Raw genomic sequence first — 22,863 nt, 5'->3', positions numbered from 1 at the left:
ATGTGTAACGTTCAAGTGACCTGACAAAAATGCTTATGTTTTATATGTTGACATGTTATTTATGTTTTACAGTTTTGAAAAAAAAACAAAAACGGTCATGGATGGGCAGCCCGTGGACGGTCTGCATTTCACCAAGGGGGAATGTGGCGCCCTGGACTAGCCAGGTCGTCACAGGTAACACACACACCCCCACCCCCACTAGACAGCAACATTAGCCAAACACAAAACCCTTGTGGCCCGCCGGTACCGACCGGGGAGCGAAGTGAAGCTAGCACACACAGGCAGGGTCATCAGACCCTGACTAGGCTCGGAGTCGCCGTCAACAGTCAAATCCGAGTGTGACAGGAACCCCAGGGGTTTCCTAACAGCCAAAGACCCGTTAGCTGTATACGCTCACGGTGCAGACGGTTGCTTTCTACCGCCTAAGGCTAGAGACCCAAGGTGCCAGCGCCTGTGGGCAAACGGGCTCCTCCGGCATCCATACACCGGGGAGCGGACTACCGTTGGGGACCCATCGTAATCAAACAGTACACAAAGGTGCAGGGAAAGACAGCCGCCATCACCTGTCCGGGGAGAGACACTGCACCCGGCTGCGGGACCCGTCCATCCAGCCGTTTGGTTTACCGAGGACTTTGTGCATCTCTTACTGAGTGAGTACACCCGTGCCATCCGACACCGCGCCGCGCTGTCCCTGCGACTCTGCACCTCACCAACTCTGCCTCCCCGTCACACCACCGGGCCCCGGGACCACTGACCCCTACCCACGGAGGGGGAAAACAACATCCCAGCTGCTCCCTACCATCGCTCCCGGGATCCCCGTCACCAGCAGCGGTGGTGCCCATCTTCACCACAACCCGTGGGTGGCGTCACAGACTAAATCCCCCAAACCAACCACCCTTTTCACTCACGGGCGAGGAGTGCCGCTCGAGTCTCCGGATTCGGCCCACCGCTCGAGCCACCGAGCAGCAGCCGCAGCAGCGCTGGACCCGAGCGTTAGCGAGCGCAGCGGCGGCGTCCTCCCTGCCCGCGACAGCAACATTTCAGTAGTCAACAGTTTATATATGGTAAAGTTCAAGGTCTTAGCTTTGACTTGTGTAGAAGGAAATGATCTTTTATGTGACTAAAACTACAAAACTGAGGGCTGGCTGCTGTGCTGAAAAAGGGTGGAGTAGGATGTACGCAACAAACTGGTGGACTGTGAAGGAGGTGTAGGCGGAGATGTTATGGTGGATTAAGAAACATGTGGTGTGCTCGGTGTCTCAGATGGGTCAAAAACACCAGGCATGTCCACTTCTGTAAAAGCTAACAGGCTCTCACTCACCCTGACTGTAGCGGGTAAACAAGTGGAGGATCTGTAGCCGGAGACCTGTGTGAGAACATGTTCAATGATGACAGAGGAGGAAGAAGCAGCAGACGTGGTTAATGGGGTGGCCAGTGGTTGAGAATACCTGCTAGGCCGTATTTTAGAGCAGTAAAATTGCAAGAGTAATGTATGTTGGTAGAGCATGTGTCGGTTCATGCATGTAGTAGTTAAATTATTGGAATTTTTGCCTTTACTAAGTCATTGTTTACAAACTTGGCAGGTAATGAAATTTGGGTCATCATTTGCGGTCTCAAAAAAGGCGCAGGGTAGGATACCCTTCCTGCAAACTGCAGAAACCTGACTGCTGCTGGCTACTTCCAGAGTTGTGGCTGTGGATGCAGTGTCTCTCATGATTGCATCACTACGTGTTTGTGCAAGAGTCAGCAACATAACCTCTTCGTCCCTTCTCCTCCTCCACCTCCTCTGTTGAGCTACTCAGCTGTGGACCTCTGGGTTCACACCAAGTGGGATCTCCAACCTCATCGTCATCCTCTCTGTTGTCCCACTCATCACTCTGACAGTCACCCTCCTCTTCCTGCCCTGACTTGACAGTACAGTAGCAGTGTGCCTCAGGTATCTGAGTCTCCTCATTACCTCCACCCCCAGAGCTTAATATTTGGTGACGGGTGTCTGGATTCTGTTCGGACCCTACTTTGTCTGCCCCGGATCCAACTGACAATGATTTTGGACATCAGTGCAGATGCTTTACTACTCTTGAGTTTGGGAATCTTTGGAGGAGATTTCTGATGCCCATGGAATAAAACGTGAAAACCTCTGCAGACTCGCTCATCTGTGGTTTCCCACAATTAGTTGGGCAGTTGGAGAGTTGTGACGTGGGAGGAAACAAGGTTAATTGGGAAGCCACCTCTGAGGACTGTACTGTGTCTGAAGTTGAGGTGGAGGAAGAGGAGGAGAGGCCACTTGATGCAGCGCTTGCCATCCACTCTAGCACATTATTATTATTATTATTATTTTAGCACCATCTATTCCATGGTGCTTTACATGTGAAAGGGGTATACATAATAGGGACAAGTACAATAATCATAAACAATACAAGGCACAGACTGGTACAGGAGGATAGAGGTCCCTGCCCGCGAGGGCTCATAGTCTACAAGGGATAGGTGAGGATACAGTGCTCTTTCTGGCCCTCATCTACAAGTTGTATATCTGTGCTGCTGCCAAAGAAAGGGAGTCGAGTAGCCTGTCCAGTAACAGAAGTTGTCAGTTGTCTTTGACTAGGATCAGCTGGTGTTTGTTCAGTACAGCTTTCAAAATCTTTAGCACCTACCCCACGTATACCTTGAACACTATCCTTATCCCCCCTTTCACCATGACCTCATAATTTCTCACTCATGTTTGATATATCCTTTCCCTCTTTCAAGCAGCTGTTTCACAACCCTAGTCCCACACCTGTCAGTCATGTATCACTAAAATAACAATCACCATTTAAGTGATTAAATGGCAATTTTGACCTGGAGCACAGATGTGGCCCTATTTAGATGCAGATATAGCAATTTGGAGCTGCAACACAGATGTGATACCATTTAGATGCAGAAATAGCAATTTGGAGCTGAAATACAGATGTGGCTTTATTTAGATACAGAAATAGAAATTTGGATATGCAACACAGATGTGGTCCTTTTTAGATGCAGAAATATCAATTTGGATATGGAACACACATATGGCCCTATTTAGATGCAGAAATATTAATTTGTAGCTGGAACACAAATGTGGCCCTCTTGATATGTAGAAATAGCAATTTGGAGCTGGAACACAGATGTGGCACTATTTAGATGCAGAAATAGCAATTTGGAGCTACAACACAGATGTGGCTCTATTTAGATGCAGAAATGTAACGTCTGCACTGGACCACAGACTAAGGGGTACATTGCACATTGCGACATCGCTACTGCGATGTCGTCGGGGTCAAATCGAAAGTAATGCACATCCGGCGCCACTAACGTCGTCGCAACGTGTAAAGCCTAGATGCACCGATTATTTTAGGGCATAATTAGCTCTCCTCCCTTATCTGTGCACTAGTTTGAGTCTCACTGTCCGTGATTTTGAAATTTGATTATAGGAATTGTCTATTGTGTTGTTGGTTTTTGGATTTTAATATAATACAGCACCACCGGGCCCCGGGACCACTGACCCCTACCCACGGAGGGGGAAAACAACATCCCAGCTGCTCCCTACCATCGCTCCCGGGATCCCCGTCACCAGCAGCGGTGGTGCCCATCTTCACCACAACCCGTGGGTGGCGTCACAGACTAAATCCCCCAAACCAACCACCCTTTTCACTCACGGGCGAGGAGCGCCGCTCGAGTCTCCGGATTCGGCCCACCGCTCGAGCCACCGAGCAGCAGCCGCAGCAGCGCTGGACCCGAGCGTTAGCGAGCGCAGCGGCGGCGTCCTCCCTGCCCGCGACAGCAACATTTCAGTAGTCAACAGTTTATATATGGTAAAGTTCAAGGTCTTAGCTTTGACTTGTGTAGAAGGAAATGATCTTTTATGTGACTAAAACTACAAAACTGAGGGCTGGCTGCTGTGCTGAAAAAGGGTGGAGTAGGATGTACGCAACAAACTGGTGGACTGTGAAGGAGGTGTAGGCGGAGATGTTATGGTGGATTAAGAAACATGTGGTGTGCTCGGTGTCTCAGATGGGTCAAAAACACCAGGCATGTCCACTTCTGTAAAAGCTAACAGGCTCTCACTCACCCTGACTGTAGCGGGTAAACAAGTGGAGGATCTGTAGCCGGAGACCTGTGTGAGAACACGTTCAATGATGACAGAGGAGGAAGAAGCAGCAGACGTGGTTAATGGGGTTGCCAGTGGTTGAGAATACCTGCTAGGCCGTATTTTAGAGCAGTAAAATTGCAAGAGTAATGTATGTTGGTAGAGCATGTGTCGGTTCATGCATGTAGTAGTTAAATTATTGGAATTTTTGCCTTTACTAAGTCATTGTTTACAAACTTGGCAGGTAATGAAATTTGGGTCATCATTTGAGGTCTCAAAAAAGGCGCAGGGTAGGATACCCTTCCTGCAAACTGCAGAAACCTGACTGCTGCTGGCTACTTCCAGAGTTGTGGCTGTGGATGCAGTGTCTCTCATGATTGCATCACTACGTGTTTGTGCAAGAGTCAGCAACATAACCTCTTCGTCCCTTCTCCTCCTCCACCTCCTCTGTTGAGCTACTCAGCTGTGGACCTCTGGGTTCACACCAAGTGGGATCTCCAACCTCATCGTCATCCTCTCTGTTGTCCCACTCATCACTCTGACAGTCACCCTCCTCTTCCTGCCCTGACTTGACAGTACAGTAGCAGTGTGCCTCAGGTATCTGAGTCTCCTCATTACCTCCACCCCCAGAGCTTAATATTTGGTGACGGGTGTCTGGATTCTGTTCGGACCCTACTTTGTCTGCCCTGGATCCAACTGACAATGATTTTGGACATCAGTGCAGATGCTTTACTACTCTTGAGTTTGGGAATCTTTGGAGGAGATTTCTGATGCCCATGGAATAAAACGTGAAAACCTCTGCAGACTCGCTCATCTGTGGTTTCCCACAATTAGTTGGGCAGTTGGAGAGTTGTGACGTGGGAGGAAACAAGGTTAATTGGGAAGCCACCTCTGAGGACTGTACTGTGTCTGAAGTTGAGGTGGAGGAAGAGGAGGAGAGGCCACTTGATGCAGCGCTTGCCATCCACTCTAGCACATTATTATTATTATTATTATTTTAGCACCATCTATTCCATGGTGCTTTACATGTGAAAGGGGTATACATAATAGGGACAAGTACAATAATCATAAACAATACAAGGCACAGACTGGTACAGGAGGATAGAGGTCCCTGCCCGCGAGGGCTCATAGTCTACAAGGGATAGGTGAGGATACAGTGCTCTTTCTGGCCCTCATCTACAAGTTGTATATCTGTGCTGCTGCCAAAGAAAGGGAGTCGAGTAGCCTGTCCAGTAACAGAAGTTGTCAGTTGTCTTTGACTAGGATCAGCTGGTGTTTGTTCAGTACAGCTTTCAAAATCTTTAGCACCTACCCCACGTATACCTTGAACCCAGTGCCATTGAAAGCCATGTATGCCCATGCCATCACGTTGCCTCCACCATGTTTTACAGAGGATGTGGTGTACCTTGGATCATGTGCCGTTCCCTTTCTTCTCCAAACTTTTTTCTTCCCATCATTCTGGTAAAGGTTGATCTTTGTCTCATCTGTCCATAGAATACTTTTCCAGAACTGAGCTGGCTTCATGAGGTGTTTTTCAGCAAATTTAACTCTGGCCTGTCTATTTTTGAAATTGATGAATGGTTTGCATCTAGATGTGAACCCTTTGTATTTACTTTCATGGAGTCTTCTCTTTACTGTTGACTTAGAGACAGATACACCTACTTCACTGAGAGAGTTCTGGACTTCAGTTGATGTTGTGAACGGGTTCTTCTTCACCAAAGAAAGTATGCGGTGATCATCCACCACTGTTGTCATCCGTGGACGCCCAGGCCTTTTTGCGTTCCCAAGCTCACCAGTCAATTCCTTTTTTCTCAGAATGTACCCAACTGTTGATTTTGCTACTCCAAGCATGTCTGCTATCTTTCTGATGGATTTTTTTCTTTTTTTTCAGCCTCAGGATGTTCTGCTTCACCTCAATTGAGAGTTCCTTAGACCACATGTTGTCTGGTCACAGCAACAGCTTCCAAATGCAAAACCACACACCTGTAATCAGCTCCAGACCTTTTAACTACTTCATTGATTACAGGTTAACGAGGGAGACGCCTTCAGAGTTAATTGCAGCCCTTAGAGTCCCTTGTCCAATTACTTTTGGTCCCTTTAAAAAGAGGAGGCTATGCATTACAGAGCTATGATTCCTAAACCCTTTCTCCGATTTGGATGTGAAAACTCTCATATTGCAGCTGGGAGTGTGCACTTTCAGCCCATATTATATATATAATTGTATTTCTGAACATGTTTTTGTAAACAGCTAAAATAACAAAACTTGTGTCACTGTCCAAATATTTCTGGACCTAACTGTATATATATATATATATATATTTATATATATATACAGTCATATGAAAAAGTTTGGGCACCCCTATTAATGTTAACCATTTTTCTTTATAACAATTTTGTTTTTTGCAACAGCTATTTCAATTTCATATATCTAATAACTGATGGACTGAGTAATATTTCTGGATTGAAATGAGGTTTATTGTACTAACAGAAAATGTGCAATCCGCATTTAAACAAAATTTGACCGGTGCAAAAGTATGGGCACCCTTATCAATTTCTTGATTTGAACACTCCTAACTACTTTTTACTGACTTACTAGAGCACTAAATTGGTTTTGTAACCTCATTGAGCTTTGAACTTCATGGGCAGGTGTATCCAATCATGAGAAAAGGTATTTAAGGTGGCCACTTGCAAGTTGTTCTCCTATTTGAATCTCCTATGAAGAGTGGCATCATGGGCTCCTCAAAACAACTCTCAAATGATCTGAAAACAAAGATTATTCAACATAGTTGTTCAGGGGAAGGATACAAAAAGTTGTCTCAGAGATTTAAACTGTCAGTTTCCACTGTGAGGAACATAGTAAGGAAATGGAAGAACACAGGTACAGTTCTTGTTAACCCCAGAAGTGGCAGGCCTAGAAAAATATCAGAAAGGCAGTGAAGAAGAATGGTGAGAACAGTCAAGGACAATCCACAGACCACCTCCAAAGACCTGCAGCTTCATTTTGCTGCAGATGGTGTCAATGTGCATCGGTCAACAATACAGCGCACGTTGCACAAGGAGAAGCTGTATGGGAGAGTGATGCGAAAGAAACCATTTCTGCAAGCACGCCACAAACAGAGTCGCCTGAGGTATGCAAAAGCACATTTGGACAAGCCAGTTACATTTTGGAAGAAGGTCCTGTGGACTGATGAAACAAAGATTGAGTTGTTTGGTCATAGAAAAAGGCGTTATGCATGGAGGCAAAAAAACACGTCATTCCAAGAAAAGCACTTGCTACCCACAGTAAAATTTGGTGGAGGTTCCATCATGCTTTGGGGCTGTGTGGCCAATGCCGGCATCGGGAATCTTGTTAAAGTTGAGGGTCGCATGGATTCAACTCAGTATCAGCAGATTCTTGACAATAATGTGCAAGATTCAGTGACAAAGTTGAAGTTACACAGGGGATGGATATTTCAGCAAGACAATGATCCAAAACACCGCTCCAAATCTACTCTGGCATTCATGCAGAGGAACAATTACAATGTTCTGGAATAGCCATCCCAGTCCCCAGACCTGAATATCATTGAAAATCTTTGGGATGATTTGAAGCGTGCTGTCCATGCTCGGCGACCATCAAACTTAACTGAACTGGAATTGTTTTGTAAACAGGAATGGTCAAATATACCTTCATCCAGGATCCAGGAACTCATTAAAAGCTACAGGAAGCGACTGGAGGCTGTTATTTTTGCAAAAGGAGGATCTACAAAATATTAGTGTCACTTTTATGTTGAGGTGCCCATACTTTTGCACCGGTCAAATTTTGTTTAAATGCGGATTGCACATTTTCTGTTAGTAAAATAAACCTCATTTCAATCCAGAAATATTACTCATCCCATCAGTTATTAGATATATGAAACTGAAAAAGCTGTTGCAAAAACCCAAATTGTTATAAAGTAAAAAGGTTAACATTAATAGGGGTGCCCAAACTTTTTCATATGACTGTATATATATAGATAGATAGATAGGTAGGTAGGTAGGTAGGTAGGTAGGTAGATAGATAGATAGATATAAAATTATTATTTTTTCACTTATCACATCTTTATACAGGATGCACCAAGGCCCATTACTGTAGGCCTTGTAAACTAGGGTCTCCATACCTGTGTGGTGCACTTGTACAGTGCCGGGCAGCCAACCTAGTCTAATAGTATGGTGATCAATAGGCTGTAAGCCAGACACTGTGCACCTACATGTGTGAACAGTGCCCTATACAGATAAATACCTATACCTATACATATATCTATATATACTGTATGTATATATATATATATATATATATATATATATACATACACCTATACATATACATTTGTGTGTAATTTTAATACTAAGCAATCACCCCCTCCATGGACTGGACTGGTAATGTGTGAGTGGTTGCTCCATCAGTGTTTTGCTCCTGTTGCCTCTATCTTATTAATGGGTTTTGCTGCATCCTGTGAGTGCATTTGTTTTGGTGACTTGGGCAGGTAGACATTGTGCCCTTTCCTGCTGTGAATTTTTCTGGACATTTGACTTAGCCAGCCAATGACACAAGGCTTGTGTCTGCAAGAAACAAAGAAAAAGAAATATGCCAAAAACAATGGGATCACAAATAAATGAGCAAATTTTATTGATACACAGGATGACCAAGTAACACCTGATTCTAAATAAATAATAAATAAATTCAGAATCAGGTTTTAAAAGAGGTTTAGGGTGTGACCGCACTTTGCTTTTTACCTGCTTTTTACCTGCTTTTTTGCTGCTTTTTCAACTGCAGCGTTTAATGCCAAAATGGATGTGTTCTGCTTTTCAAGCAAAGTCTATGGGAATTTGGTTTTCTAAACCACACTATGCAGTTCAAACTGCAGCCTTTTTGTGGCATAACTTTGGTCAAAAACTCAGCTTTGCAGGGCAAAACCCAAATGGCAAAAACAATTGACAAGTTTGAACTGCATAGTGCGGTTTAGAAAACCAAATTCCCATAGAATTTGCTTGAAAAGCAGAACACATCAATTTTGGCATTAAACGCTGCAGTTAAAAAGCAGGTAAAAAGCAAAGTGTGGTCGCACCCTAAGGCTTTAACGTATCCAAAATTACCAAAAAATCTCATTACTGGAGAGATGAATGCAGTTCAGATTATGTGTAGTTGGGAGGACGTCATTTTACGCAAAGCCGACAAAGACGGAAATGTTGTACTTGTCTCATGTGAATACTATATCAATGAGGCCAATAGACAATTAAGCAATAGTAGTACATACACACCGTTGCTTTCTGATCCCACTTCTCGATTCAAGAGGCAATTAAAAAGCCTCCTGGATCGACATGTGGTATCAGGGGTTCTGAGCCGCAATCAGGCAGACAAACTTTTTCCTAATTTCCTATACCATCGTATATAAAAGACAGCGGGGAATTTATTGATTTACTGAATGATATTACCTGGCAGGATGGCTTCAATTTGACCTCCATTGATGTAGAGAGCCTCTACACCCGCATTCCACAAATGCAGGGTGTAGAGGCAGTAAGAGAAGTTCTGAAAAACTGTGAAAAACAAACAGATTTTTGCGATTTTGTTTGTGAAGCTCTCACTTTTATTTTGACAAAAAACGCATTTATGTTCATGGACAGGTGGTACCTACAATGCAGTGGTACCGCAAAGGGTACCCCTGTTGTATGTGCACTAGCTAATATTTTTTAGGCATTTTTGAAAGCCGATATATTTTTTCATTGCAGAACCCTTAAATAAAAAACATTACATTTTTTTGCCAGATATGTGGATGACATATTAATCATGTGGGATGGATCAGCAACACTTTTTTCGCACTTTGTCCAATATTTAAACCTCTCGAACACAATGAATATGTCTTTCACTCATGTGTTTTAAGGTTTTTCTTTAAATTTCCTTGATGTGAACATCAAAATCCAGAAAGGGAAAATTCTAACTAAAGTATTTAGAAAACCTACTGCTTCTAACTCGATTTTGCATTTTGACAGTGCAGATCCGTTTCACACAAAAGCTGCCTTACCTTTCAGTCAATTCTTGAAGCTCAAAAGAATTAACAACAATAAAAAAACTTTTTGTGAACAAGCTATGGATCTAAAACTATGTTTGGAAGAGAGAGGCTATGTGTCCATGTTGCTTTTTACCTGCTTTTTACCTGCTTTTTTGCTGCTTTTTCAACTGCAGCGTTTAATGGCAAAATAGATGTGCTCTGCTTTTCAAGCAAAGTCTATGGGAATTTGGGTTTCTTGTGCCCACTATGCAGTTCAAACTGCAGCCTTTTTCTAGCAGAAATTTGGTCAAAAACTCTGCTTTGCAGTTCAAAACGCAAATGGCAAAAACAATTGACATGTCAATTGTTTTTGCCATTTGGGTTTTGCACTGCAAAGCTGAGTTTTTGTCCAAAGTTCTGCCACAAAAAGGCAGCAGTTTGAACTGCATAGTGGGCACAAGAAACCCAAATTCCCATAGACTTTGCTTGAAAAGCAGAGCACATCTATTTTGCCATTAAACGCTGCAGTTGAAAAAGCAGCAAAAAAGCAGGTAAAAAGCAGGTAAAAAGCAACGTGGACACATAGCCAGAGGATATCCACAGGCTCTTTTGCATGACTCTCTAGCAAAAGCCATAGAGAAACCAATTAGGCCTTCCAGTTGTGAAGGTTACAAACAAAAAATAAAAAAACACCAAGGTTTTTGTTCAACTTTAAATATGGTCCCCTTGATCAAAAAATCAGAAATGAAATTTATAACAACTGGCATATTCTAGAAAGCGATGCAGATCTAAATGAAGTTACAAAATGAAAACCGTTAGTCACATATCGAAGATGCAAGAACTTAAAAGATCTTTTAGTGAAAAACAGGTTAAAACGCCCTTTAAGAGCTCATGCGCACGTTGCGTAATAGCATGCATTTATGCTGCGTATTGCACTGCAGCGTAAATTCATGCGTCCTGCATCCCCTGCACAATCTATGTAGATTGTGCATGATACATGTGCAATTGCGCATGTTGCTTTTATGAACGCAGCAATTTGGGTGCTAAAATTTTGACCCAAATCCGTGCGTTCATAAAAGCAGCATGTCAATTATTTGTGCGTTCTGGATGTAGCTCCCACTCTGTCTATGGTGGGGGCAGTATCCGCAGCGCCTGAAATCGGCTTTATTTTTAGCAAAAATACTGCATTCATTCTGTAGCGATTTGAAGCGCACATATGCTGTCAAATCGCTGCAGAATAATCAGCAGTTACGAACACATGAGCCCTAACATGGCTTGATAAAGCATGTCCAGTGGGCAATTTCAAGTGCGGCAATTGTCGCTTTTGCCAGTTGCATTCGACATCTAATCCCATAAATTTGGACATTTTTTTCATGAGGTTAAAAATGTATTTCATGTAAGACCAAATTCGTGATTTATGTGATTAGTTACATGTCCATGCAACACATTTTACATCGGTAAAACTATCCAATCTTTATATGTCCGATTTAAAGAACACTATCAGTCTATCTCCTCAGGAAAGGGTTCCGCTCGCCTGATTGCTCACATACGTGAATGTCACGATGGCAATCCAGATTCACTAAAATTTGCAGGATTGGAAAGAGTTAATCTCCCACCACAAAGGGGAAACCTGCACAAATTACAAACTGAGGCTAAATTAATCTTTAAATATCAGGCACAAGGGAACCTAGGATTTAATGATAGAAACGATCTGTCAGTCTTTTTGTAAATATTTTTTAAAAATATTTTCTTAAAAGTTTTTTTTTTATAAAAAAATATTTTTTTTGTGTGTAAAAGTGGTGTATTATTGTATTCCAGGCTCTTTATAAAGATGTCCCTTATGCATTCTGTATCGTTTGTTTTTATCTGTGCACAATTATTGTACTGATTGCAATCTGATTTGTTTTTATTGGCGGTGATGGAGACTGGGTGATCCCCTTTGTAAAGGGAGGGTTTCCTGCAAGCCAGTATGGACCCGTAGAAGTGCTTTTGGGCACGAAAAGGCCGTCGTCCTGAGGGGACCCGCACCTAGCTCTCCTCCCGCTTTTTACCTGCACCGTTGGATGAAATAAAGAACGTCTATATCTGAATCTTCGTTGGTATGTGGCGTTGTTTTTCTATCTATTTGCTGGCTTTACGAGAAAACTCCCCTGTTCAATGAGCACCCACGGCCAGTCTACCTCCTGGAACGACTTGAACTAACCTACTCCTTAATGACACCGGCGCGAGACACAACGCGGTGGTGCAGGACCACTTCTTTCTATTGTTTGTGGCAAATCAGTCCAGACAGGGGAGTGCAGTTTGGTTGCCTTTACTTACTGCTGGGTTCGCACCCTGGAGACGTGCTGGATCCCAGGTGCGCCCGAGTCCATTATAGCTGTGCCAGCCAACCTGGTGCCACTTGTCGCGGGCGGAGGGGACGCGCTCGCCACGCTCGGGTCCGCGGCTGCTGCTGCTGCTCGGTGGCTCGAGTGGTGGGCCGGACCCGGGGACTCGAGCAGCGCTCCTTGCTCACGAGTGAAAAGGGGGTGGTTTGTTTTGGGAGATAGTTCGTGACGCCACCCACGGGTCGTGGTGATTATGGGCACCACCGCTGGTGGTGACGGGGATCCCGGGAGTGATGGTAGGGAGCAGCTAGGATGTTGTCCCCTCCATGTGTAGGGGTTGGTGATCCCGGGGCCCGGTGGTGTAATGGGGAGGATGGATGGCTGGGGTGCAGGGTTGCAGGGCAGCGCGGCGTGGTTACGGATGGCACTGGTGTACTCACTCAGGCAGTCAATGACAGAGTTTCTGGTAAACGAAACGGCTGGATGGACGGGTCCCGCAGCCGGCTACAGTGTTTGTGCTGTCTCCCCGGACAGTGTGATGGTGGCTGTCTTTCCCTGCACCTGGTAGAATGTTCTGACTCCTGTGGTTGCCCACCGGTGGTCCGCTCCCCGGTGTATAGGTACCGAAGGAGCCCGTTTTGCCCGCAGGCGCTGGCCCTTGGATCTCTAGCCTATGGCGGTGGCTGTATATCCTCACGGTGTGGACTGTTGCCTTCTGTCGGGTCTTTGTTGTTAGGAAACCCCTGGGGTTCTGGTCACACTCGGATTTGACCATTGTAGGCGGCTCCAAGCTTAGTCGGGGTCCGATGGCTCTGCCTGTGTGCTTAGCTTCACTCCGCTCCCCGGTTCGGTACCGGCGGGCCACCACCTGACCCCGGTCCTACGGTTCCACAGAGCTCCACTAACTCCTGCAGACGGCCACCACCGTCTGCCAACCTTGCTGTCAGTGCCTGGGCTCCGACCCAGACACTTGCAGTTTCTGACCTCTCACTTTCACCTCCAAACTCAACTGACTGCTTTTCCCGCCTCCAGGCCTGTGAACTCCTCGGTGGGTGGGGCCAACCGCTTGGCTCTGCCCCACCTGGTGTGGACATCAGACCCTGGAGGGAGGCAACAAGGGTTTTTGTTTGACTGGTGTTACTGTCCAGGGGAAGGGATGTGTAAGGTGTAATGTCTGTGACTACCTGGCTAGTCCAGGGCGTCACATTCCCCCTTGGTGAAATGCAGACCGTCCGCGGGCTGCCCGTCCATCACCGGTTTTATTTTTCTGTAAAAGATAATTTAGCATGTAAAACATTTAACATATGCATATTTTAGTTCTTCCCTTATGGGAGGCATGGCACTTTAACGTTTCAAACATATAATGTTTATCCGCTTCCCCACCCAAGCAACCTAAACCTTGATGCTGCCCCTAAGAAACGGGCAGCACCCCTCTTCCCCACTCCGGAAGCAGGAACTCGGTTCCAGGTCGCCCAAGCGGGAACGGGTACGGTATCTCGCACCCGGCTGTCACTTCAGGGGACCCCACGTCCAGGGGGACCCCTGACCCCCGGAGGATGGCCACCGGTTCTGGTGGTGGCCGGACCCCAGCCTGCTCTGCTGCGGGTCCTTCCTCCAATCTGCCTCTCCAGAGGCGGTAACGGAAAACAGCCCAACAAACTATTTACAAGCCACAAGTTCGTGGTTGGCCTGCAAGTTCTCGGCCTTGTTTCTTAAAGGGCTAGCGGAAAAACACATAGGGTCCCTATGGGGACAACTTGTTGGCAACGGACGGTATAATCAACTGGTTGATAATCAGGTGACAAACTCAGATGATTGGTGTTCATTCATTCAGCTATTTACACAATCAACATACTGCACCCCTAGATGGTAGTTTCCCTATACCTAAGCGGGGACCTACCTAGGTTGGGGCGTGTGGACCTTCGGAGGACAATGTCGCTAGTAGCGGGCAAGGGGATAGAGGAGACGACCGTTTCCTCTTCCCGTCTGTCAGATATGGCAAGTGGAGACTCAATTGGAGGGGGTATAGGTGCATCCCTGGGCGCTAGTTCGAGTGGCTCACTGGCGGGCGTTTCCGTCTCCATTTCTTCCACGTGTTGTGGGAATATTATCACCGGAACAATCATGGCACCGTTCTGCATCGGCCAGTCTGCTGGAAAATCACTCATCACTGTGTGGATCACCTTCTCCTTTTCCCCGCTCGGCGTGGGAACCGGAACCTCATTTATCACTCTCAAGGGGTGAGGGCATTTCTTCAGGTGGTCCCTGGAATCTGTAGTGGTGGTCCTCCCCTGGTCGCGACTGATCAGATAAGCCTTCTCATTCTCCCATTCAGTGGGCTGTATGACATACGGGGTCTTTTCCCACTGGTCATCAAGCTTATGGGTCCTTCTCTTCCATTTCAGCACTACATCCCCCGGCTCAAAGGGGACAGCTGACGCTCGTTTGTTGAAGCGTTGTGCTTGTTTCTCTCGGCTCTGACCGAGATTCTTCTCCACATACTCCTGGACCCGTCGGTATTGGATTTTCCGCCGGGTATCCCAGCTGGCAGTCGAAGGAAGGGCCTCTGGAGCCTCCAAGTCCATTTCTAGGTCCACCGGCAGCCGGCCCAGTCGGGCTCTCATCAGATACGCTGGGGTGCATTTGGTAGAACTACAGGGGATGTTATTGCACATGTCTACCAGGTCAGGCAGCTTTTCTGGCCACAGGTTCCGCTCTTCCAACGGTATCACCTTGAGGAGATCCAGGACCAGGTGGTTCATCTTCTCACACATCCCATTAGTCTGGGCATGGTATGGCGTGGTCCTGATCTTCTTACAACCGTACAATTGGCAGAACTCTTGAAACACCTCTGCTTCAAAGGCTGAACCCTGGTCCGTAAACACCCTCTCCGGGTATCCATGCGGTCGACAGAAGTAGGCCTGGAATGCCCTAGCTGCGGTACGGCCGGTCAAATCTTTGACTGGAACAACCACCATGAATCTGGAGTAATGGTCCACGATGGTCAAGGCATAGGTATATCCATTCCGGCTGAGTGTGAGCTTGACGTGGTCCAAGGCAACCAACTCCAGCGGTTGATGGGTGACGATCGGCTCTAGAGGGGCTCTTTGGCTGACTTCATCCTTCCTTCTCAGCGCACAGGGGCCGCACTCTCGGCACCAGGCCTCCACAGATTCTCGCATCCCACTCCAATAGAACCGCTCTCTCAGCAAGATCTCCAGCTTTTTCCAGCCGAAATGCCCGGCGCCATCGTGATATGCCCGTAGGACTTTGGGCACGCTGGCCTGAGGGACCACCAGATGACGAACCTTCTTGTGAGTCTTTGGGTTGAGCAGCCCTCGATACAGCTTCCCTTCGTGCAGGTACAGCCAGGCTCGTTCTTTCCACAGCCGCTGGGCCTCAGAGGGAGCTACAGGATCCATTTCGGAGGAGCCCTGCTCAATCATGGTCTTGACCAGCTGGACGGCAGGCACTTGGTTTTGGGCTTCTTGCCATCCCTGACTGGGTAGCGGGTCCAGGTTCGCCTGTTGTTGTTTGACATATAGTTTTTCGACCGGTGGCCGATGGAACGCGGGCAACTCAATTTCTTCGAGGTCATCGTCTTCCGACCCCCCATCCGGCAGGTGGGGCATCCGGGATAACACGTCCGCATTGGTGTTCTTGTGGCCGGCTCTGTATTTGATAGTGAAGTCATAGTTAGACAGCTTGGCCACCCACCGCTGTTCCAGTGTGTCCAGTTTGGCCGTGTCCAGATGGGTCAACGGATTATTGTCTGTGTAGTCAGTGAATTTTGCCGCTGCGAGGTAATGTCGGAACCTCTCGGTGATTGCCCACACCAGGGCCAGGAACTCAAGCTTGAAGGAGCTGTAATTTTCGGGGTTCCTTTCCGTGGGCCGGAGTTTTCTGCTGGCATAGCCGATCACCTTTTCCCTCCCGTCCTGGACCTGGGACAGAACTGCTCCCAAGCCCACATTGCTGGCGTCGGTGTAGAGGACGAACGGGAGGCTGTAGTCGGGGTATGCCAGGACTTCTTCTCCTGTCAAGGCCATCTTTAGCTGGTGAAAGGACTCTTCATGCTTCTGCTCCCACACAAACGGGGGCCCAGGGGCCCTGCCACCCTTGGTCTGTCCCATGAGGAGGTCCTGCATAGGTGCAGCCATCTTCATATACCCCTTGATGAAGCGACGATAATAGCCCACCAGGCCCAGGAACTGTCTCACCTCTCTCACTGTGGTCGGTCTCGGCCAGTCCTGGATAGCAGTGATCTTCTCGGGATCTGGGGCGACACCTTCTGCGCTCACCACGTGTCCGAGGTACTGTACCCTAGGCTTCAGTAGGTGGCACTTGGAGGGCTTCAGCTTCATCCCATACTTGGCTAGGGACGCGAAAACTTCAGCCAGGTGCTCCAGGTGGGCCTCGTACGTCTGGGAGTATACGATCACATCGTCTAGATACAGCAGGACAGTTTTGAAATTGAGATGTCCCAGGCAACACTCCATGAGCCGTTCTAAGGTTCCAGGGGCATTGCACAGCCCAAACGGCATGCTGTTGAACTCGCAGAGTCCCATGGGAGTGGCGAATGCAGTCTTCTCGCGGTCCTCTGGTGCGACCGCCACCTGCTAGTATCCGCTGATAAGGTCCAGGGTAGAGAAGAAGTTAGCGGTTCTCAGCGCAGCTAGCGACTCTTCGATACGGGGGAGAGGATAGGCATCTTTATGCGTTATCTGGTTGATCTTCCGGTAATCCACACACATTCTCATGGTGCCGTCCTTCTTCTTCACCAGCACCAGTGGGGCTGCCCCGGGACTACAACTATCCCAAATGACCCCTGCCTCCTTCATGTTCCTCAACATGTCTTTGGCGCATTGATAATGTGCTGGCGGGATGGGCCTATACCTTTCTTTAATGGGTGGATGTATGCATGTAGGAATATGGTGTTGAACCCCTTTAATCCTCCCGAAATCTAATGGGTGCTTGCTGAAAACCTGTTCATACTCCTGTACTACCCTGTATACCCCCTCTTTGTGATGCGTGAGTGTGGCTTCAGTGCCTACATGTAGTTCCTGGCACCACTCCTCTAACTGTTCAGGGGGTATATGGTTACTGGCAGGTGGTGCTAAGGTAGGAGGGGCGGCTTCGTTAATGGTGTGAGGGTCTAGGGTAAGCAACTTGGCAAGGATAGCGTAATGGGGAAGCCTAACTTCCTCCCCTCCACAATTCAGAACTCTCACAGGCACTCTCCCCTTTTTGACCTCAACCACCCCTCTTGCCGCTATCACCGTGGGCCAGTGTTCAGAAGGCATGGGTTCCACCATCGCCGGGTAGTCGCGCCCCTGGGGGCCTACTGCTGTCCTGCACCAAATCATCATCTCGCTTCTGGGTGGCACTACCAAGGGGGCCACATCCATCACCCTTACTCCACCAATCTCTCCACCCGTCGAATTCACTTGTTGCCGATATAGGAAGGCCCGGATCTCACAATGCACAGCCCTCTGTCGGCCTCCTCCTGCTGTGGCGGCAACTGCTGCAACAAACTCAGCACCTCACTCATACAATGCTCCATCACATTGGTCCCTAGAATTACTTTTGGGTTATGGTCACTGGGTTCATTCAGCACCACAATCATTCCTTGGTGCTTTAACTCCGCACGTCCCACGGTCAGGGTCACTTGTTTGTATCCCACTTGGGTTACAGGAAGTCCATTGGCCGCGACAAGGGTCAGGCTATCATCAGGGGGGGCAAGTTTGTCAGTACCCCAATACTGCTGGTACAATGTATATGGTATAGTGGTTACCTGTGATCCTGTGTCCAATAGGGCCATTAGCGGGATGCCGTCCACTGCCAGAGGGATGGTGGGGTGAGCTCCAATGTACCAGTCTCGCCAGTCAGGGGGGGCCATTGGTGTCTACTCCTGAGGATTAGCCCTTGGCCCCAGGGGTTGCTCGTTTAACGGGCATCGCCTATAGTAGTGGCCAGGCTTGCTGCACCTGTAACAAATAGGAGGCCCATACCGTGAGTCATTGGTCCTTCTCCGCTGCATCCAGGGGACGTCCTCCGGGCTGTCGGCGAGCTGGATCCTCCCTGGGGGCTTGACTCTCGTCGGAAGCTGGAGTGCGGCGAGGATCTTGGCTAGGTCTCCATCCATGCGGCGGACTTGGGCAGCCAGCTCCTCCATCATCCCGACGGGCGCTGCAGGGGCTGGGAGAGCCGGGAGAGGAGGTGCCACCAAGATGGGAGCAGTTTCTGCAGGCCATGGGGCCGCCCCAGGAGCGTCTGGCGTTGGGGCCTACAGGGCCTTGATGGCCCGCTCCTTCAATACTGCAAAAGTCCAGATTGGGGTGTTCCAGGGCCCACAGCCGTAGCTGCTTGCGGTCTTCCGCAGACCCCAGCCCTTGCAAGAATTGTTCCACTAGCATCTTATTGCTGTCCGCATCGTTAATAGTCTCCACTTGCTTCAGCGTATGGAGGGCTGTTTGCAGGCGCAGGGCATAGTCTCTTATATTATCCACAGGCCGCTGTTGGTACTGATAAAACTGCATCCGCAATTCTGCTTCCGTGCGGGTCTCAAAAGTGATTTGGAGTTTCTCAAAAATGGTAGTCACTGAAGCCCGGTCCGCGTTGGTCCAGGTCTCCGTCTCCTACTCAGCCGCCCCGGTTAGCTGCCGTAGCACTACCGCTGCCTGTTGCCTGTTAGTCAAGGGATACAAATCGAGCACCGGGCTAATCTTTTTCCGGAACACCTGCAAAGCATCAGGCTTCCCATCGTACTGCGGCAGCCAGGTAGCACCAGGCACATAGGTCAGGGAGAACGGAATTACCTGGGTGACCGCTGGACCCACGGCCTCCCCCGCTCTGGTGGCCAGAGCACGGGCTACCCTATTTCCATCTGCGGGCGCCGCTGCGGCTGCGACCGCCACTCCTCCAACGGCTCCGTCGGGCGCAGACATCTTTTTCTCGTCCCCCCTTGGTTCTTTCTAGCACTTCCTCTTTGGGGGCGGGGCTTTACTTTCGCGCCTTCCCTGCTCGGGGAAGATGCTCGAGTGGGAAATCTTCGCGCCAAAGATGGCGGCACTTAAAATTTTTCGGCCGGATGCCGCCGGCGGGGACTGCAAGGCACACTTCTACCGGTAGGTAGATCGGTTCTATCCTGTCCGTGACGCCAAGTTGTCGCGGGCGGAGGGGACTCGCTCGCCACGCTCGGGTCCGCCGCTGCTGCTGCTGCTTGGTGGCTTGAGCGGTGGGCCGGACCCGGGGACTCGAGCAGTGCTCCTCGCCCACAAGTGAAAAGGGGGTGGTTTGTTTTGAGAGATAGCTCGTGACGCCACCCACGGGTTGTGGTGATTATGGACACCACCGCTGCTGGTGACGGGGATCCCGGGAGCGATGGTAGGGAGCAGCTAGGATGTTGTCCCCTCCATGGGTAGGGGTTGGTGATCCCGGGGCCCGGTGGTGTAACGGGGAGGCTGAATGGCTGGGGTGCAGTGTTGCAGGGGCAACGCGACGCGGTGCCGGATGGCACTGGTGTACTCACTCAGGCAGTCAATGACAGAGTCTCTGGTACACCAAATGGCTGGATGGACGGGTCCCACAGCCGGCTGCAGTGTTTGTGCTGTCTCCCCGGACAGTGTGATGGTGGCTGTTTTTCCCTGCACCTGGTAGAATGTTCTGACTCCTGTGGTTGCCCACCGTTGGTCCGCTACACGGCGTATAGGTACCGAAGGAGCCCGTTTTGCCCGCAGGCACTGGTCCTTGGATCTCTAGCCTATGGCGGTGGCTGTATATTCTCACGGAGTGGACTGTTGCCTTCTATCGGGTCTTTGTTGTTAGGAAACCCCTGGGGTTCCGGTCACACTCGGATTTGACCATTGTAGGCAGCTCCAAGCCTAGTCGGGGTCCGATGGCTCTGCCTGTGTGCTTAGCTTCACTCCGCTCCCCGGTTCGGTACCGGCGGGCCACCGCCTGACCCCGGTCCTCCACAGAGCTCCACTAACTCCTGCAGACGGCCACCACCATCTGCCAACCTTGCTGTCAGTGCCTGGGCTCCGACCCAGACACTTGCAGTTTCTGACCTCTCACATTCACCTCCAAACTCAACTGACTGCTTTTCCCATCTCCAGGCCTGTGAACTCCTCGGTGGGTGGGGCAAACCGCCTTGCTCTGCCCCACCTGGTGTGGACATCAGACCCTGGAGGGAGGCAACAAGGGTTTTTGTTTGACTGGTGTTACTGTCCAGGGGAAGGGGTGTGTAAGGTATAATGTCTGTGACTACCTGGCTAGTCCAGGGCGTCACACACTCTCCCACCAATACACTCTGGTGTATTTGTCGGTCCTCCCTGGCGTGGAGCTCCTGGAGGTCCGTCTGGTGTCTGGGTCCTGCCGCAGGCAGCTTGGACTATTTAAGGGAATATGTCCCGGTCCTCCTCTGCTGTTGCCTCGGATGTTAGTGGTGGCAGATGAGTCCTAAAAACCCACCCGCCTGGCAGAGTTAACAGAAGGCTTGAAGTCCTGGTCTGTTCTGCGATCTGCACCCTGTGCGTGCATAGTACTGGGAGCCCTGAATGTCCACCCCACAGGATCCCTCTGTCCTTAGAGCTTGCTCTCTTGCTCTCCAGCTACTTTCTCCTCTGATTGGCTGATCTTTCTACTCAGGTCTTTGCGGGGTCTTTGCTACTTTCACTGTGTCTCAAGATTCCGTTGTCTGTCTTGACACCTGTCCTTTTACTACTGCTCCCTTCTCACTCCTCTCCTCAACTCTCAACTCCTTTCTCTCTCTCTGTCTTCCGCTGACTAGCCACACTTCCCAGGTCACTCACTCGTCCCCTAGGTCTGGTCCCTCCCTTCCCAGTTGACTGCCTGTTAGCTCACAGTGCCCAGCCCTGTCAGCTGGTTCTAAGGGGGGTCTCCCGCCCTGGTTGTGAAGTGTATGTGTCCTGGTGTGCTAGTGTGTGTACTGACTTGCACAGTCATGTGGGACCCGAGCTGTTACCGTGATGTTACCTTATTTTGTGACACCTGGTTGCTGCAGGGGTGTCACATAGGCATCCCCGCCAAATGAAATTATATTAAAGTGCTATACATAGCCTCCAGTGATGATAGACTGATCATACAATAACACCAGCCTACAAGGATATAGTCAGGGTCCCCTTGGGAAACGTTTATGAAAAGTAATGAAGCAGTTGCTGAAAAGTCAAATCTGGTCACACTCGCTGATTAGGGCAGAAATTTGTTGCCATGACAGATCATTGTCACCATCTAAGGTAAAACCTAACACAGCAAAGCCCTATGTAGATAAAAAACAACAACCAGGAAATACATATGCCTTCAATAGGGCAAACAAAACAGCAATTGACATGAGTAAAGGGGTTACCCAGAATGGTATGTCTATACTTGTGTGCCGCCCTTACGTCAGCAGCCGGGCGGCTTGGATCCGGATCCGCGGTGGCTCGAGGGGCGTCCGGACCCGGGGGTCCTGCGGCCACTCAATAAAGGGGGTATTTTCAGGGGATGGTGTATCTAAAGTTTGTGATGCCACCCGTGGTGTGTGGTAAGGTGGAGTACCACCGCTGTAGCTGGGAGTAACCGGTGGCGATGGAGTGGGAAGCCAGGTGTTTAACCCCTCCACGGGTAGGGGGGATGCCCAGGACTCGGTGATGGCGACGGGACGTGCCGTTGGGGAGGTTAGGGTCACTTGCGTACTCACTCAGTCCATAAAGCTGAGACCGACAACTTAGTAAACCAAAGTTCTGGACACCGCTGCCGCTGAGGGGGAGCATGTTTGGGTCCCGTTTCTGCTGGTGTTGCCTAATGATCTGTGACCTTTCCCTTGGCACTTTGTTCTCTTCTTAGTTGGGCCCTATAGCTTGAAACTAGTTGGGTCCTGCTCCCCAGTGTGGCTAACTGAGGGAGCTTGCTCTCAGGGTTCACGCTTTGGATTTCCTGGACCGTTTTAGTGGAAAGTCCTATCTTCCTCGTTGTACCCCGATTTTGGAGTGGGTGGAGAGCGGATCTTGAAGGCTCCGTTCTCATCGGGTAAATTGTCAGATTGCCTGAAGCTACTCCCTGACCTAGGGTCCACATACCCCGTCGTGCCCTGGTCCCAGCCCGGTGATGGTACAAGGCCACCGGCTGTCCTCCACGACAATACCATGCACCTTGTCACGATCCCCTGCGACCAGGGGTCCAGCTCCTACCAGGCCCAGACCACCGTCTGCTACCTAGTACTTCCAAGGAGCCCAGCTCCTGTCCTCCTCTCTCCTTCACTTCCAACACTAGCCTGGCCTTCTCCTGACACTCCTGACCTCCCCTTACCAACCCCCCAAGTGGGCGACCCTATTCCACTCAGGCCACTGGTGTGTCTGGTAGGTGTGGTGCAGAGTGTTCCTAGGATTTTGATTATCTGGTTTTGGCAACACCATTGGTTAGGGAACCGTAA

This window comes from Anomaloglossus baeobatrachus, chromosome 2 (genome assembly GCF_048569485.1).
Source record: "Anomaloglossus baeobatrachus isolate aAnoBae1 chromosome 2, aAnoBae1.hap1, whole genome shotgun sequence".
In the NCBI taxonomy this organism is placed as follows: Eukaryota; Metazoa; Chordata; class Amphibia; order Anura; family Aromobatidae; genus Anomaloglossus; species Anomaloglossus baeobatrachus.
This window is presented reverse-complemented; position numbering follows the sequence as displayed.